The following is a 14465-nucleotide window of genomic DNA, read 5'->3' on the forward strand; positions in this document are numbered from 1 at the left end:
ACCCACAAATGCTGATGCTCCAGATACTCAACTAGTCTAAAGAAAGACAGTTTTATTGCTTCTTTAAGCAGAAGAACAATTTTCAGCTGTGCTAACATAATTGCAAAAGGGTCAATGATCAATTAGGCTTTGCATGTACTGGAGTGATGGTTGCTGATAATGGGCCTCTGTACGCCTATGTTGATATTCCTTAAATAGTCATTTACAACATTAACAATGTCTACACTGTATTTCTGATCAATTTGATGTTATTTTAATGGACAAAAAATGTGCTTTTCTTTCAAAAACAAGGACATTTCTAAGTGACCCCTAACTTTTTAACAGTAGTGTTTGATTGACAGTTTGATTTCACAGAAGTGTGATTGACTTGGAGTTACATTGTGTTGTTTAAGTGTTCCCTTTATTTTTTTGAGCAGTGTATATACTTTGGGTGTGATCCAAAATTCTAAATGTTTCATGGAACTGTCATGGCATTGCTGTGCATTGTTCCAGTCAATGTTTGCTCAGCTTTATGTCATTATTAAATAGCTGCCAAAATGTTGCACAATTTGTCCGATAGACAAGCTGTTCCTAAGGATGTAATATAATTCATGACATAACCAACCTAAGAGTGGTGCTTTTTCAGAAAGCCCAGTTTCCGCATCTGGTATTTTGTTCTGTTTTCCCATGTCATATGAGTCATATAATAACGAATGTATTAGCATGTGTAAATATAATCCTAAATGTAATTATGAAAAAAATGCAATTTCCGTACTGCATAAAAACAAATTAGTGATGACATTCTCATTGGTGGTGAACTACTCTGTATGCAAATTCATCAATGCTATGTATTACCAGATACATAATCCCTTTATTAGTCCTATTTCACTTTCGTTATTTAGGCCTACCCTATTGAATCAAATGGGCAATGAAGAAATAGTATCACATTTCCACATGGTATTAGTCCACATTGTGCAAAGGTTAGCATGCATCCGGAGGGAACCTGTTTACATTCACTACGCTATTTAGCCTCAGTGGAACCAATTGGATTGCTATTAATCCCGTTTTTCAAGGAAATATTTTCCCAAGAGTTTGTTATAATGTCTGTGTTATATTTGAATTGGCTGTACTTTCACAGTCCAGAGTTCCTGACACTGTGGCCCGACATATCTAAATCATCTGACACAGGCTTGTCACAGTGCTTCCACGTTTTCCATACTACTGTAAGAGAATTGCAATAGAAAAAAAAGTCTATGTAAATAACACAGGGGATGCTTCATTTCATGCTTCATCTCATCGTTTTATGAACTGAATCGTTCATGTGAAGGCCCTAAAGGCTTAAAAAGGTGTGTTTGTATAGAACACGCATGCCCCTTCCAGAAAGAGCTAGACAGGCCAGGTTGAAACTGAAGCCAAAGCTCAATCTCCCAATCTTAATGACAATATCCATTACGTCTGAAATGATAAAGAATATGCAAATAGGTGACAGGGTTGGGCATACAGACTGAACAAGTCTGAGCGTGGGGATCCAGTTGCAAATGATTGTCTTCAAGGAACTCACTATTTGTCTTCAAGGAACTCACTATTTGCCTTCTAGGAACTCACTTGTTCACTCACTTTTCACATTTCTCTGCCAAGAATGATCAGCCCAATTATTTGTTATTGGATGGAGCCCATGTTCAACCCAAAGATCCTGGTCAAACCAGAAACAAACAACAGATGAGGGGGAGGTATATTCGGAGATGAAGAGGTCTCTGGGAGCTGTATAGTCAAGGTTATCTGTGATGGTTCAAGTGTTTTAAGTCCCCGTTAGTGTAGTAATAACGCAGGCAATAGGCCGACATAGGTGAAAGATGATCCGGCAATGTGCTAGGATATTACGTTTTACATGTAAAATTTGTGATGATCAGTATCTTTCTAATCATAGAGGCCTTTCTATTCCTATACTTAAGAATCGATAACATGAGACAAAAGGGCTATAACATGAGACAAAAGGGCTATGGGGAATATTTTGCAGGATTGTAATTGCAAATGTATGCCCTCGGATCACCTCTGCTGACATCTTGGAGATTTAAGATGGATGTATTTAACGAATGTGTGCTCGTAATTATTGGTAAGAAAATGAGAGTAGGCCTCGCCTGATCAGGGTGACTGAGAGTGTCAGTGACCCCCCACGTACACACACACACACACACACCTATCAACAGTGTGAATTATCCCCTCTAATGGTCATAGGGGCTGTCATATGAGATAAAAGATGCTGCTCATTTAGTTAATTGCTCAGGATTTGATCAAATGTATGGATTTTTGTTGCTATTGTTCCTTTAAGTGGAAAGGAGCTATTTGTTCCCAGGCACTATAGGGCCAGGTTTGTATTTGTATTTGTATTTCTTAGGGATCCCCATTAGCCACTGTCGGGGCAGCAGCTACGATTCCTGGGTTCCAAACACATTCAGGCACTTACATTACATATAAAACAAAAGATAAAACAGTACATCATATAACATTATTACACCACTACATATCTACAATACAAAATGTATAATACCACCATACAGTACAACAATATTACAATGCACGTGTGTATAGAGTGCGTGTGTTAGCCCTTGTGTGCTTATACGTGTGGCTATACCTGTGTATGTGTCTCTTCACAGTCCCCGCTGTTCCATAAGGTGTATTTGACCTGTTTTTAAAATCTGATTCTACTGCTTGCATCAGTTACCTGATGTGGAATAGAGTTCCATGTAGTCATGACTCTATGTAGTACTATGCGCCTCCCATAGTCTGTTCTGGGGATTGTGAAGAGACCTCTGTAGGCATGTCTTGTGGGGTATGCATGGGTGTCCGAGCTGAGTGCTAGTAGTTTAAACAGACAGCTCGTTACATTCAGCTTGTCAACACTTCTTACAAAAACAAGTACTGATGAAGTCAATCTCTCTTCCACTTTGAGCCATGAGAGATTGACATGCATATCATTAATGTTAGCTCCCCGTGTACTTTTAAGGGCCAGCCGTGCTGCCCTATTCGGAGCCAGTTGTAATTTTCCTTCTTTGTGGCACCTGAACACATGACTGAACATGAGGCAGAGCAGTGCTTAATTATGGACAGACTTCTCCCCATCTTAGCTACTATTGTATCAATATGTTTTGACCATAACTGTTTACAATCCAGGGTTACTCCAAGCAGTTTAGTCACCTCAACTTGCTCAATTTCCACATTATTCATTACAAGATTTAGTTGAGGTTTAGGGTTTAGTGAATGATTTGTCCCAAATACAATGCTTTTGGTTTATGAAATAACTTATTCCTTGCCACCCATTCTGAAACTAACTGCAGCTCTTTGTTAACCTGTTGGGGATGGGGGCGCTGTTTAGACTATTTATGCTAATGTGGCTAATTTTTTAAACGGCTTCCCACAAAATCCTTGATCGTACAATATGCATATTATTATTATTATTGGATAGAAAACAGTCTATAGTTTCTATAGGAGTTGAAATTTTGTCTCTAAGTGGAACAGAGCCCATTCTACAGCAATTTCCCTGACATGGAGTCAGATTTGAGAAACGTTGGCCACTTTTCTGAAGTCATTTAAAAGGGCTCTGTCGTTGCTATGACTATACGGACACTTCTTACGTCTTCCCCTGGATGCCTTTACGTGATGACGATTCCAACGGGCTCGATTGCTCGTTCACAGGCCCTACAAATGAAAAAAACCTTTAGCTAGCAAGTCTTTTCTTGCTGCGTAACGCGCGTGGAAGACACCGACCCTCTCCTGTTCCAAGCGTTAGTTTAGCCTGTTATATTTCTCCGGTCATCTTTTCACTCGTTATAGGAGTTACAAACATCACAAAGTAGTTAATTTAACCTGTTGGGGATGGGGGCGCTGTTTAGACTATTTATGCTAATGTGGCTAATTTTTTAAACGGCTTCCCACAAAATCCTTGATCGTACAATATGCATATTATTATTATTATTGGATAGAAAACAGTCTATAGTTTCTATAGGAGTTGAAATTTTGTCTCTAAGTGGAACAGAGCCCATTCTACAGCAATTTCCCTGACATGGAGTCAGATTTGAGAAACGTTGGCCACTTTTCTGAAGTCATTTAAACGGGCACTGTCGTTGCTATGACTATACGGACACTTCTTACGTCTTCCCCTGGATGCCTTTACGTGATGACGATTCCAACGGGCTCGATTGCTCGTTCACAGGCACTACAAATGAAAAAAACCTTTAGCTAGCAAGTCTTTTCTTGCTGCGTAACGCGCGTGGAAGACACCGACCCTCTCCTGTTCCAAGCATTAGTTTAGCCTGTTATATTTCTCCGGTCATCTTTTCACTCGTTATAGGAGTTACAAACATCACAAAGTAGTTAATTTAAAGCGTTTTATAGCAATTTATATCCGTTTAGTGCGATTTTGGGACATTTATTTTTGCAACGATGTGAAAAGTTGGGAACGCTTTTCAGTTCATCCCGAACGTAGTTGACATTTCCACATGGCAAGAGGACAGCTTTCCACCAAAAGACGATTTCTCCCAAGAAAGGATCCTTTGCCCAAGATACTGATGGAAGAACAGCTCAAGGTAGGACATTTTTATTATGATAAATCGTGTTTCTGTCGAAACATTTTAGTGGCTTAGGACGCCATGTTTTTTGACGTAGCTTCGCTTGGCGCAAACTGTATTGAAAAGTAAGGATAAATTAAAAAATGTAATAACGCAATTGTATTAAGAATTAAATTGTCTATCAATCCCTGTCCACCCTATATTTTTTAGTCACGTTTATGAGTATTTATGTATAAGAGTAGATCACTGTCTAAGTGGCGCAAGGACAAATTCTGACCAGCTGAGTTACATTTCACATTGTCTAACCATGATTTTGGTGGCTAAATATAAACATTTTCGATCAAACTGTATATGCATGTTGTAATGTGATGTTACAGGAGTGTCATCGGAAGAATTCTGAGAAGGTTAGTGAAAAAATTAATATCTTTTGGCGATGTTGACTTTTATCGCTCACTTTGGCTAGAATCAATGCTGGGCTGCTAATTGCTATGTGCTAAGCTAATATAACGATTTATTGTGTTTTCGCTGTAAGACACTTAGAAAATCTGAAATATTGTCTGTATTCACAGGATCTGTGTCTTTCGATTCGTGTATGCTGTGTATTTTTACGAAATGTTTGATGATTAGTAGTTAGGTAAACACGTTGCTCATTGTAATTATTCTAGTCCATTTGTGATGGTGGGTGCAATTGTAAACTATGCCATATACCTGAAATATGCACTTTTTTCTAACAAAACCTATCCCATACCATAAATATGTTATCAGACTGTCATCTAATGAGTTTTTTTGTTGGTTAGGGGCTATAAATATCTTAGTTTAGCCGAATTGGTGATGGCTACTGGTGTTGGTGGACAAATAAAAGATGGTGGAATATGCTAATGTGTTTTTAGGTAATAGATGTACATCTTTACATATTGTGTCTTCCCTGTAAAACATTTTAAAAATCGGAAATGTTGACTGGATTCATAAGATCTGTGTCTTTCATTAGCTGTATTGGACTTTAATGTGTGAAAGTTAAATATTTTAAAAAAATATTTTTTTTGAATTTCGCGGCACTGGTTTTTCAGTGGGGGGGGGGGGGGGTGTGCCGCTAGCGCCACGCTGATCCTAGACAGGTTAAAGCGTTTTATAGCAATTTATATCCGTTTAGTGCGATTTTGGGACATTTATTTTTGCAACGATGTGAAAAGTTGGGCACGCTTTTCAGTTCATCCCGAACGTAGTTGACATTTCCACATGGCAAGAGGACAGCTTTCCACCAAAAGACGATTTCTCCCAAGAAAGGATCCTTTGCCCAAGATACTGATGGAAGAACAGCTCAAGGTAGGACATTTTTATTATGATAAATCGTGTTTCTGTCGAAACATTTTAGTGGCTTAGGACGCCATGTTTTTTGACGTAGCTTCGCTTGGCGCAAACTGTATTGAAAAGTAAGGATAAATTAAAAAATGTAATAACGCAATTGTATTAAGAATTAAATTGTCTATCAATCCCTGTCCACCCTATATTTTTTAGTCACGTTTATGAGTATTTATGTATAAGAGTAGATCACTGTCTAAGTGGCGCAAGGACGTTTTCTTTACCAGCTTGTCTACATTTCACATTGTCTAACCATGATTTTGGTGGCTAAATATAAACATTTTCGATCAAACTGTATATGCATGTTGTAATGTGATGTTACAGGAGTGTCATCGGAAGAATTCTGAGAAGGTTAGTGAAAAAATTAATATCTTTTGGCGATGTTGACTTTTATCGCTCACTTTGGCTAGAATCAATGCTGGGCTGCTAATTGCTATGTGCTAAGCTAATATAACGATTTATTGTGTTTTCGCTGTAAGACACTTAGAAAATCTGAAATATTGTCTGTATTCACAGGATCTGTGTCTTTCGATTCGTGTATGCTGTGTATTTTTACGAAATGTTTGATGATTAGTAGTTAGGTAAACACGTTGCTCATTGTAATTATTCTAGTCCATTTGTGATGGTGGGTGCAATTGTAAACTATGCCATATACCTGAAATATGCACTTTTTTCTAACAAAACCTATCCCATACCATAAATATGTTATCAGACTGTCATCTAATGAGTTTTTTTGTTGGTTAGGGGCTATAAATATCTTAGTTTAACCGAATTGGTGATGGCTACTGGTGTTGGTGGACAAATAAAAGATGGTGGATTATGCTAATGTGTTTTTAGGTAATAGATGTACATCTTTACATATTGTGTCTTCCCTGTAAAACATTTTAAAAATCGGAAATGTTGACTGGATTCATAAGATCTGTGTCTTTCATTAGCTGTATTGGACTTTAATGTGTGAAAGTTAAATATTTTAAAAAAATATTTTTTTTGAATTTCGCGGCACTGGTTTTTCAGTGGGGGGGGGGGGGGGGGGTGCCGCTAGCGCCACGCTGATCCTAGACAGGTTAAGAGTCACCCGCATACATAGACACACTGGCTTTACTCAAAGTCGTTAGTAAAGATTGAAAAAAGTAGTGGGCCTAGACAGCTGCCCTGGAGAATTCCTGATTCTACCAGGATTACGTTAGAGAGGCTTCCATTAAAGAACACCCTGTGTGTTCTGTTAGACAGGTAACTCTTTATTCACAGTATAGCAGGGGGTGTAAAGCCATAACACATACATTTTTTCAGCACCAGACTATGATCGATAATGACTGAAGTCTAACAAAACAGCCCCCACAATCTTTTTATCATAAATTTTTCACAATTTGTGTAAGTGCTGCGCACGTTATAAGCGTGCTGGAAGTCTGTTGTCAATTCATTTACTGTAAAATAGCATTGTATCTGGCCAAACACAATTTCTTCCAAAAGTTTACTAAGGGTTGGTAACAGGCTGATTGGTCGGCTATATGAGCCAGTAAAGGGGGCTTTACTACTCTTGGATAGCAAGGAAGGGTGGGACAGGAACAGAATTAAATGGCTAATTGATAATTTTATTTAACGTTTTATTTAAGTCATGACGGTCATTGTTTCTGAGACAAAATGTTAAACCATTTTCAAAATAAGAACCCTTTTATGGTACTTTGTGTCATCATTGCTCTCTCTCTCTCTTCCCCTCCCCCTCCCTCTCTCCTATGACTTTAGCTCTATAGCTTTAGCTGTGACATAACAGACTCAGTCAGCCCCAAAGCTTCTGCAGCATGGGCTCTATGAGAGAGAGAAAGGCAAAGAGGAATGAAAGCTCATTCAGAGCAGCAGGTTTATTTTAGGGTCCTACTGGATAAAAGTAGATTAACATCACAATGAATCCTTGGGTACTCAGACGCAGGAGTCAGGTCCTCACAGGCCCTGCTGGAGCACAAATGTTTTTAAATCTCAATCTGTGTTATGACTGCTAAGTATAGATCTGATCAAATGTCATACCGGTGATGTGTCCGATTTTGACGAGTGCCACGGGGGGACTGGGACATCAGGGCAGCACGCTTTAGTTAGGTGGAGAGTGTGTTTGATGAGTTAAACTGTGGTTAAAGATGTCTCCAGACCGTATAGGGTTCACTACAATATGAAAGTTCATGTGCATTGAGAAAATGTTCATTATGTTTAACTTTTTAGGGATAGGGGGCAGCATTTTCACTTTGGATGAATTGCGTGCGTGCCCATAGTGAACTGCCTCCTACTCTGTCCTAGATGCTAATATATGCATATTATTATTGCTATTGGGTAGAAAACACTCTGAAGTTTCTAAAACTGTTTGAATTATGTCTGTGAGTATAACAGAACTCATATGGCAGGCTAACTTCCAAACAGGAAGTGGAAATTCTGAGGCTGGTGTTTTTTCTACTCATCATCTATTAAAATCCCAGGAAGATATAGATTTGTTTGCACTTCCTACGCCTTCCACTAGATGTCAACAGTTGGTAGAACGTTGAATGCAGTGTATACTGTGATGTGGGACCGGATGGGAGGTGTTTCAGTCAGTGGTCTGGCAGATTGCCAGTTCCTGGTCATGCGCATTCCTCATGATATCGCGTGCGTTCTATAACTTTTAAAGACACGGAGGAATTCTATGATATATGTGATAACAACATCCTGAAGATTGACTCTCTACTAAGTTTGACCAGTTTATTCGACTTGTAATATAACTTTTTGAAGTTTTCGTCCGACGTTATGCGTCACTTGCACGAGCGTTTGGATATGTGTACTATTTGTGGCCTGCTGGAGGTCATTTTGCAGGGCTCTGGCAGTGCTACTCCTTGCACAAAGGCGGCGGTAGCGGTCCTGCTGCTGGGTTGTTGCCCTCCTACGGCCTCCTCCACGTCTCCTGATGTACTGGCCTGTCTCCTGGTAGCGCCTCCATGCTCTGGACACTACGCTGACAGACACAGCAAACCTTCTTGCCACAGCTCGCATTGATGTGCCATCCTGGATGAGCTGCACTACCTGAGCCACTTGTGTGTGTTGTAGACTCCGTCTCATGTTACCACTAGAGTGAAAGCACCGCCAGCATTCAAAAGTGACCAAAACATCAGCCAGGAAGCATAGGAACTGAGAAGTGGTCTGTGGTCACCACCTGCAGAATCACTACTTTATTGGGGGTGTCTTGCTAATTGCCTATAATTTCCACCTTTTGTGTATTCCATTTGCACAACAGCATGTGCAATTTATTGTCAATCAGTGTTGCTTCCTAAGTGGACAGTTTGATTTCACAGAAGTGTGATTGACTTGGAGTTACATTGTGTTGTTTAAGTGTTCCTTTTATTTTTTTGAGCAGTGTATAAAATGGCCCCCAGAGTGGCGCAGAGGTCTAAGGCACTGCATCGCAGTGCTTGAGGCATCACTACAGACCCGGGTTCGATCCGAGGCTGTGTTGCAGCCGGCTGTGACCGGGAGACCCATGAGGTGCACAGTTAGCCCAGCGTTGCCCGGGTTAGGGGAAGGTTTGGCTAGCCGGGATGTTCTTGTTCCATCGCGCTCTAGTGACTCCTTGTGGCGGGCTGGGCATATGCAAACTGACTTCGGTGGCCAGTTGTGCAGTGGGGCTTGGCAGGGTCGTGTTTCGGAAGACGCATGGCTTTCGACCTTCGTCTCTCCCAAGTTCATACGGAATTCAAATATCTAATCGTATGACCATCTTATTAAAACAATTCCATATGTTAGCTTAGTAAACCCCCCCTGACAGCTTAGACGTTTAGAGGTAAAAAATCACATCACCAAGTATAATATTCCTACATGCACTCCATGCTCTTCTTAATCCTATTTCATGATTACACTTTGTTTTTTAACCTGTCTAGGATCAGCGTGGCGCTAGCGGCACCCCCCCCCCCCCACTGAAAAACCAGTGCCGCGAAATTCAAAAAAAATATTTTTTTTAAATATTTAACTTTCACACATTAAAGTCCAATACAGCTAATGAAAGACACAGATCTTGTGAATCCAGTCAACTTGTCCGATTTTTAAAATGTTTTACAGGGAAGACACAATATGTAAAGATGTACATCTATTACCTAAAAACACATTAGCATAATCCACCATCTTTTATTTGTCCACCAACACCAGTAGCCATCACCAATTCGACTAAACTAAGATATTTATAGCCCCTAACCAACAAAAAAACTCATCAGATGACAGTCTGATAACATATTTATGGTATGGGATAGGTTTTGTTAGAAAAAAGTGCATATTTCAGGTAGATGGCATTGGTTACAATTGCACCCACCATCACAAATGGACTAGAATAATTACAATGAGCAACGTGTTTACCTAACTACTAATCATCAAACATTTCGTAAAAATACACAGCATACACGAATCGAAAGACACAGATCCTGTGAATACAGACAATATTTCAGATTTTCTAAGTGTCTTACAGCGAAAACACAATAAATCGTTATATTAGCTTAGCACATAGCAATTAGCAGCCCAGCATTGATTCTAGCCAAAGTGAGCGATAAAAGTCAACATCGCCAAAAGATATTAATTTTTTCACTAACCTTCTCAGAATTCTTCCGATGACACTCCTGTAACATCACATTACAACATGCATATACAGTTTGATCGAAAATGTTTATATTTAGCCACCAAAATCATGGTTAGACAATGTGAAATGTAGACAAGCTGGTAAAGAAAAAGTCCTTGCGCCACTTAGACAGTGATCTACTCTTATACATAAATACTCATTGTAATGGCTGTCGCTTTCCTCATCCTCAGATGAGGTGAGGAGAGAAGGATCTTCAGACCAAAATGCGGAGTCAGGGAAATAAGCCATCTTTATTACAAATACGACGGCCACTAAACAAAACAAAACACTTTCAAAACTTACACAAAATAACAAAACGTAACGAACGGAACCTGAACATAAACTTACATCGACAAACGTAAACTCACGAACAGGAACGTTACATCGAAACGTACGAACAGCCAAACAGCCCCGAAGTGAATAACATCGAACACAACGAAGACATCACAGGAGACAATCACCCACAAACAAACAGTGAGAATGCCCTACCTAAATATGACTCTTAATTAGAGGCAAACGCAAACCACCTGCCTCTAATCAAGAGCCATACCAGGCAAACCAAAACCAACATAGAAACAGATAACATAGAATGCCCACCCAACCTCACGTCCTGACCAACTAACACACAAAAACTAACATAAATAGGTCAGGAACGTGACAGTACCCCCCCCACAAGGTGCGAACTCCGGACGCACCAGCACAAAGTCTAGGGGAGGGTCTGGGTGGGCATCTAACCACGGTGGTGGCTCAGGCTCCGGGCGCGGTTCCCACCCCACCATAATCCATCCTAGCCTCCTCCCTCCAAGAATGTCCACCCTCTTTCTTCCCCCACAAAATCCTCTTAATAAAATATCTAAGAATAACAATACCGGGACAGAGAGATAAACCAAGACAGAGGGATAGATAAGAATATAGAGGTAGAAAAAGATAGAGAGGGAGATCAGGATAGAGGGGCAACTCCGGACTGAAAGGCAGCTCCGGACAGAGAGACAGCTCTGGACTGATGGGCAGTTCTGGGTATCTAGCCTTTTCAGGCTGAAGGGCAGCTCATGGCTGACTGACGACTCTCGACGCTCATGGCAGGCTGACGGCTCTCGACGCTCATGGCAGGCTGACGGCTCTCGACGCTCATGGCAGGCTGACGGCTCTCGACGCTCATGGCAGGCTGGCGGCTCTCGACGCTCATGGCGCTCTGACGGCTCTCGACGCTCATGGCGCTCTGACGGCTCTCGACGCTCATGGCGCTCTGACGGCTCTCGACGCTCATGGCGCTCTGACGGCTCTTGACGCTCATGGCGCTCTGACGGCTCTGGCTGCTCATGGCGTTCTGACGGCTCTGGCTGCTCATGGCTCGCTGGCGGCTCTGGCAGATCCTGTCTGGTTTGCGGCTCTGGCAGATCCTGTCTGGTTGGCGGCTCTGGCAGATCCTGTCTGGTTGGCGGCTCTGGCAGATCCTGTCTGGTTGGCGGCTCTGGCAGATCCTGTCTGGTTGGCGGCTCTGGCAGATCCTGTCTGGTTGGCGGCTCTGGCAGATCCTGTCTGGCTGACGGCTCTAGCGGCTCCTGTCTGGCTGACGGCTCTAGCGGCTCCTGTCTGGCTGACGGCTCTGTAGGCTCATGGCAGACGGGCGGCTTTGCAGGCTCATGGCAGACGGGCGGCTTTGCAGGCTCATGGCAGACGGATGGCTCAGATGGCGCTGGGGAGACGGATGGCTCAGATGGCGCTGGGGAGACGGATGGCTCAGATGGCGCTGGGGAGACGGATGGCTCAGATGGCGCTGGGGAGACGGATGGCTCAGATGGCGCTAGGGAGACGGATGGCTCTGGCCGGATACGGTACACTGTAGACCTGGTGCGTGGTGCCGGAACTGGAGGCACCGTGCTAATGACAAGCACCTTCCTACTAGTGCGGGGAGCAGGGACAGGGCACACTGTATTCTCAAAGCCTACTCTATCCCTGATGCGTGGTACCGGCACTGGTGACGCCGGGCTGAGGACAAGCACATCAGGATTAGTAGGGGGAGAATATACAGTGTGTACAGGGCTCTGGAGACGCACTGGTAGCTTAGTGCGTGGGGCCGGAACTGGAGGCACCGGGCTAGATACACGCACTACAGGGAGAGTGCGTGGAGGAGGAACAGGGCTCAGGATACGCACTGGTAGCCTAGTGCGTAGTGTATACACTGTAGGTACTAGGCTGGGGCGGGGAGGTGGTGCCGGAAATACCGGACCGTGGAGGCGTACTGGCACTCTTGAGCATTGAGCTTGCCCAACCTTACCTGGTTGAATACTCCCGGTTGCCCGACCAGTGCGGGGAGGTGGAATAACCCGCACCGGGCTATGTAGGCGAACCGGGGAAACCATGCGTAAGGCAGGTGCCATGTATGCCGGCCCGAGGAGACGCACTGGAGACCAGACGCGTTGAGCCGGCCTCATGACACCTGGCTCAATACTCAATCTAGCCCTACCAGTGCGGGGAGGTGGAATAACCCGCACTGGGCTATGCACTCGTACAGGAGACACCGTGCGCTCTACTGCGTAACACGGCGCCTGCCCGTACTCCCGCTCTCCACGGTAAGCCTGGGAAGTGGGCGCAGGTCTCCTACCTGCCCTTGGCCCACTATCTCCTAGCCCCCCCCCCAAGAAATTTTTGGGAATTACTTACGGGCTTTTTCGGCTTCCGTGCCAGACGCGTTCCCTCATAGCTCCGGTTCCTCTCCCAGGTAGCCTCTGCTCTCCTCAATGCCTCCACCTGTTCCCATGGGAGGCGATCCCTCCCAGCCAGGATCTCCTCCCAAGTGTAGCAACCCTTTCCATCCAAAACATCGTCCCATGTCCATTGTTCCTTTCTCTCCTGTCCCTTACTCCGTTTCGTTCTCCCTTGCCGCTTGGTCTTAGCGTGGTGGGTGATTCTGTAATGGCTGTCGCTTTCCTCATCCTCAGATGAGGTGAGGAGAGAAGGATCTTCAGACCAAAATGCGGAGTCAGGGAAATAAGCCATCTTTATTACAAATACGACGGCCACTAAACAAAACAAAACACTTTCAAAACTTACACAAAATAACAAAACGTAACGAACGGAACCTGAACATAAACTTACATCGACAAACGTAAACTCACGAACAGGAACGTTACATCGAAACGTACGAACAGCCAAACAGCCCCGAAGTGAATAACATCGAACACAACGAAGACATCACAGGAGACAATCACCCACAAACAAACAGTGAGAATGCCCTACCTAAATATGACTCTTAATTAGAGGCAAACGCAAACCACCTGCCTCTAATCAAGAGCCATACCAGGCAAACCAAAACCAACATAGAAACAGATAACATAGAATGCCCACCCAACCTCACGTCCTGACCAACTAACACACAAAAACTAACATAAATAGGTCAGGAACGTGACACTCATAAACGTGACTAAAAAATATAGGGTGGACAGGGATTGATAGACAATTTAATTCTTAATACAATTGCGTTATTACATTTTTTAATTTATCCTTACTTTTCAATACAGTTTGCGCCAAGCGAAGCTACGTCAAAAAACATGGCGTCCTAAGCCACTAAAATGTTTCGACAGAAACACGATTTATCATAATAAAAATGTCCTACCTTGAGCTGTTCTTCCATCAGTATCTTGGGCAAAGGATCCTTTCTTGGGAGGAATCGTCTTTTGGTGGAAAGCTGTCCTCTTGCCATGTGAAAATGCCAACTGCGTTCGGGATGAACTGAAAGCGTGCCCACCTATTCACAGCGTTAAAGAAATAAATGTCCCAAAATCGCACTAAACGGATATAAATTGCTATAAAACGCTTTAAATTAACTACCTTATGATGTTTTTAACTCCTATAACGAGTGAAAAGATGACCGGAGAAATATAACAGGCTAAACTAACGCTTGGAACAGGTGCGCGCCGGTGTCCTCTAGGCTCATGACGCAGCTC

Source organism: Salvelinus fontinalis, chromosome 21, assembly GCF_029448725.1.
Source record: "Salvelinus fontinalis isolate EN_2023a chromosome 21, ASM2944872v1, whole genome shotgun sequence".
Classification (NCBI taxonomy): domain Eukaryota; kingdom Metazoa; phylum Chordata; class Actinopteri; order Salmoniformes; family Salmonidae; genus Salvelinus; species Salvelinus fontinalis.